This window comes from Alosa alosa, chromosome 5 (assembly GCF_017589495.1).
Source record: "Alosa alosa isolate M-15738 ecotype Scorff River chromosome 5, AALO_Geno_1.1, whole genome shotgun sequence".
Lineage (NCBI taxonomy): Eukaryota > Metazoa > Chordata > Actinopteri > Clupeiformes > Clupeidae > Alosa > Alosa alosa.
The window spans coordinates 18,304,043-18,309,411 of NC_063193.1; the positions used below are offsets into that span (position 1 = coordinate 18,304,043).

At 40.2% G+C, this 5,369-nt stretch overlaps 1 non-coding gene across 1 annotated transcript; it reads right to left on the reverse strand.

Annotated features, from left to right (window-relative positions):
- Nucleotides 1-4,593: 4,593 nt before the first annotated feature.
- Nucleotides 4,594-4,666, reverse strand: trnac-aca. Its single transcript has one exon. It is a non-coding gene; the product is annotated as a tRNA-Cys (tRNA).
- Nucleotides 4,667-5,369: the final 703 nt, after the last annotated feature.

A 5,369-nucleotide genomic window follows, 5' to 3' on the forward strand; every position in this document is an offset into this window, starting at 1 on the left:
ATGCCAACACATTCTTACTAGTTTGACATAAGGTTTAAGATTTTACGTACGAGATAAGGTTGTAGTAGTAGATACCATTCCCCTGTAACTCGCTCATGTGCACATAGCCTGAGGTGTCATAGCAATATATGGGGTTATGACACACTCCTGTGTTTAAATGATGCTTATGCTGCATAGTGAGGCTAATTTAGCCTCAAAGGGGGGAATATGTGGTGATTTTATCTAGACATGATAATAATAATACTTGTGTGTGTGTACTGGTTTATTAAGGAGACAACATTTACTGGAAGTCATGAGACTGGACTGTCAAAGGCTAAGAGTGGAAGTAAACAAGACAGGGCCTGGGAGAGAAAGGTGCTTACCAGAAGGGCAGAAATAGAAGGGGCTAGCAGAAGAGGAAAGGCAGGGACCTTCCAGAGAGAGGAAGTGAAACCAAAGTTGAAGTGACACATAGAACCAAATCAAAACGTACCCTGCCTGGCAACAGATTACACATAGAACCTGGACACATGTATTCTGCCTAGCAACACACATTTTTTAATGTTTATATGAGGAGGAGCTTCCACCAATATCTCAAGTCCCAAAACGTTCTGATTGGCTAAAAGGGGCCTGGTGACGTTCCTGGGGAAAGGAACGCCTCTCAGGCCCCTGAGAGCATAAAAGAGAGAGCTCAGACACATTCAGATCAGATCTCATCGGGGTAGCAGCTGCCACTCATCACTCTATTGCCTGACGGTCCAGTCCTGAAGCTGTTTGGATTGTATTATCACTGCAATACGGTGAATAAAGGATCAACAGTATCCAGCATCTCTCGTCTTGGTGTTCTCCTTCGGGTCTTTGACATCAGAGTGCTAGTTGGATTGGAGGTTTTGGGAAGTGGATGATTTTCCACGACAGAAACACGGTGAATGAGCTAAAGTCCCAAAAAGTCGGTGTGTTCCTTTAAAGTTGCTTCATTAGCATGAAAGTCGGGACATAGCAGGCTACATAGTGAACTCATTATAATCCTGAATGAGTGAATGAATGAATCCTGTATTCACTCTTACTTTTCCTCAGTAAGAGAACAAAGGATAGTCTTTGGACTTGTGCTTATACTGAGCCACTAAGGACGTGAGCAAAACAAATCTAAAGTTTAGTTTCATGTGCTCACGTGAAACGTTCATTTGCTCACGCGAAACTTTCATTTGCTCACGCGAAACTTTCATGTGCGCACATTAAAGTTTCATGTGATCACATGAAAGTTTTGTGTGTGTGCACGCAAAACCTTTTCACATGAAACTTTCATGTGCACACATGAAACTAAACTTTAGATTTTATTTTGCTCATGTCCCCTTAAGGGCTCCGTATTCCGTACTTATAAGTGTTTTTAAAACACTTCAATATGTCAAGTATGATATATTGATAAGAATGATATAGAAAGCATGATTGATGCAGTTAGTGACTTGTTTAGGACTCGAAAAAATAAGGACTTGGACTTGGACTCGACTTGGCCTTGGTAATACTTGACTTATCAATATATCATACTTGCTTGGGACATCTCTGTCTTGACTTGGGACTTGACTTGGACTTCAGCGTTAAGATTTGAGACTTACTTGTTTACCTAATAGTGACTTTGTCCCACCTCTGATTTAAGATGTATGAAGTCTGCTATGGGTATGTATGTCATTTACCCAGGTGGATCTCTTGTGTGTGTGTCCTTGGACTGTATTCAGAGCATCCTTTGTTATCCTGGTTTCTAGTTGTATACACCTGGGGGCAAGGATGGGGGAGCAGACCTCCTATTGTCACCATTTGGCCCATGCTGCTTGTAACAAACTAGAACAGTTATTAGCGCAACTTTTTTTTCGAACGGACGGAATATGGTTACATACTGTAATATGTTTATTAACTGGATAAGGAAGACGCAGCTGTTCCAGAATCACTGTTTATCGTATTTAATGACAATGCTATAGCTTTGTAATAGGTTTTGAAAGTCGTATAGCTTCTCTGCTATACTAACTATTCGACCGTGATAATCTATTTACCAAATGGGGGTTAGGAAAACCACACGATAAATTCCGTGCATCAAAGCAGACTGGAACTAGCCTGGCGGGCCATCCTATATCATTGAAATGAATAGTCTGGAATCGAACCATTCACCTCGCTTAATCCAAGGGGCGGGCAGAGAATTGTCTTTCAAACTGCCTAGGCATGCAATAGACCAGCGCTACGACCATATCCGTATCCGGTTGGCAAAACGGCAAATACATCCTTCTTCGAAAGGAATGACTTAAGTGCATTGTGTTGCTCAACTTTCAAAGAAAAGCACAAGTCCAACTCCTCCAAAGTTGACACCAACGCCGATTCAAACAACCGCTCTTCGTTCGCCATAGCCACCTTCCTTGTTGTTCACCGTCGCAGGACTGTCGTTATCCTGTTAAGCCCGCCTTAAGACTCCCTAACAAAATAGAGCGCTGTGATTGGATGACGTCCACGGCGTCAGCCAATAGAAATCCCTATGGTTTGATACTAGACGTACAGGCTGAGCAAATTAATTTGCCGCCGCTAGGTTGCGTCTAGATTTCTAGGCTAGCAGTATTCATGCACGCCATCTGTTTACTGTCTTTTAAGCACCAGGTGCGTCTGTCTAATTCTCAACCAGCAGAATGCTTAAATGCTATGTTAAGCTACAAGTAGGCCTAGATCAATGTATAACATTAGCTTGGGATGTTTTTACAGTAAGCATTGGTAGTTGTGAAAGCAGCTGCATCCCTTCTAAATATCAAAATATGGAAATGCTAACATATCTTTTCTTTCTCCCTCAAGGTGCTTTGCTTAAATTTCTCAGCCCTCAGCCTTCCTAAGGATACCTCCACTGATGAAGGTAGAGTGAATTTCTCTCACTGAGCTGAGCTGTTAATGACCTTTTCCAATATAGAGGGAGAGCAGCTTCACAGAAGAGAACTTCTGATGGCAAATTTGAGGAAAAGTTGGTAAACCACCCTTCTTACCTAATTTGAGGGTGCTGATTCTGAATATTTTGTTTACCAAGCTCAATTCTGAGTTATAAGCCACATAATCAGCATTTTAACATAAAATAGCGATTTATTTTGCTTATTTTCCCCTTAAATTGGGTTGATTTCAAAAGTAATCACTAAAACCAAATAAAAGTGTTCTCTAAATACATGTTTGAGCATTAAAGAAGCCATACTATAGTTTATTAATGTATTTAATGGAAACATGATTACAGTTAACATGTAATAAACTCAGAAATTCTAATCAAAACACAACCATATTTGTATTGCTAACATAGTGAGGCACTCATGTGCCGTTTAATGCATTTCATCACAATAACAAGTTGCACAGATAGCCTTTAACTCAGAATATATCCTACAGTACATATGAACTTAAATAGCAGGAATAAGCCTAATGCAGAACTGCATCTACCGTCAGCAACAACCGACAAGTAAAAAACATTTTACTTCTAGTAACACTGGATTTGGTACAGTATGTGTGCTTGCCTCCATACTAGAGCTTGATAATGTGCTCTTCTAATATGCCATTGAGCAGCATCACTTGTTGGTGGTAGAGCCTCCAAACCTAGACATCTAGAAAACAGAGTGGCTCTGGCATAGTGTTGTCACCATACCAAAATTATGACTTCGATACAATACCTGCCATAAATATCTTGATACTCGATACTAAAACAATATCCAAATCCTAAAATATCTGGAAAAGAAAGGAAGCAGGCCTCCTTTAACTGTATTGAGTCATTTGTGTTGAATTTGGTGCCCTTTTGGTCAATTCTGGGTTTTAAACTTCTAAACTTCCTACATAATTATTATTTTTGTAGAGAGTAAAATAGTAGTTTGTGTGTGATTAAGTCCTTTATTGTTTGTTATAGCTCATTTATATTGTGTGGTGTTTTGGCAATAAATTACCTTTAAAGCAACACCAAAGAGTTTTTTATACCTTAAAATAATGTTTCCAAAATCGTTTCAGTGGTTCATCAACTCGTAACAGGGTAAACGGCACTTTCTGCATTCGCTTCGTGGCCCTCTATTGGCTATAACCGCACTATGTAAGTTTGCCGGATCGGGTAGCGGATCTGTAGTTCGATGGAATGAGACATGAGAAACTACAAATTTGACTTGTATCTGATGTCGCAATACATCGTACTTTCATAAAATCATGCAAATTATTCTACCTTGTCTGTGGACATTGTTATTTGCAAAGCCGGTGCTGGATAAACAAATAGTGCATGCGACAGAGGAAAAATTGGAGGTGTTGCTTTAAATAGCCAAAGTAGGCTAGATCAAGGTCAGTGTTCAAATTACTGCATGCAAATCACTTAAACAAATAGTGCGTGCGACAGAGGAAAAATTGGAGGTGTTGCTTTAAATAGCCAAAGTAGGCTAGATCAAGGTGACATTTTGAGGTGAAGCACATACTAATCCCGGCGCATTGAGCAGCCTGCAACAACAGCGGCCCTTGGGGAGCAGTGAGGGGTTAGGTGCCTTGCTCAAGGGCACTTCAGCCATGCCTACTGGTCTGGCCTCCGGTTACAAGTCCGAAGCGCTAACTAGTAGGCCACGGCTGCCCCTAAGTTGCTGCCGAGCCAGCCAGGAGTCGAACCTAGAATCTTCTGATCTGTAGTCAGACGCGTTATCCATTGCGCCACTGGCCCTGACAAGGTCTATTTCCTTGATAGTTAACATAATTTGCTACCACATAACAAATACCAAATAACAATAAAAAAGTTTCTTGCAAACTTTCCTGCATACTTCTTAAATGTGCTGCAGTCAATTGGGTGTCATAACTAGATTTTGAGCATCCATTACCAGTGTTGAATGAGCAGTTTTTGCAGTGATCACTACTGGACATTCCACATTGCTAGACAGCACTTGAGTGAGGATGACTTATTTCCACCTCACAAATAACCATCGCTATCTGCAATAGCTACAGTACAATAATCAGTTCATAGCTGAGGATTTGTCCTAGGTCCACTTCCCTTTCAGCATCATATGCAGTAATGATGCACTGGAGAATATTTCTTTTTGTTGCACTATAAAGGATATCTTGTCTAAATTTTTTGCAAATAATGCAATCTCCATAGCACTCTTCAGCACTCCTCAAACATGCACACTCTTCCATTTTTCTGCATGGCTGGAATTTGAATGATAGGAAAGAGCACCAGTGAGATGTTTTAACAAGGCAAGCACAGTTGCCTTTACAGTAAAAAAAAAAATACAGTGTAAATCCTCTGTAAAGACTAACAACTGTTCATAATAGTTAGTGACAAAATACTTTCTACAGAAAAATGAGCGGTCACCTACTATTCTATCAATTTATTATCAAGGAATCTATTTTGTTTCTAAACTTCATAGGCC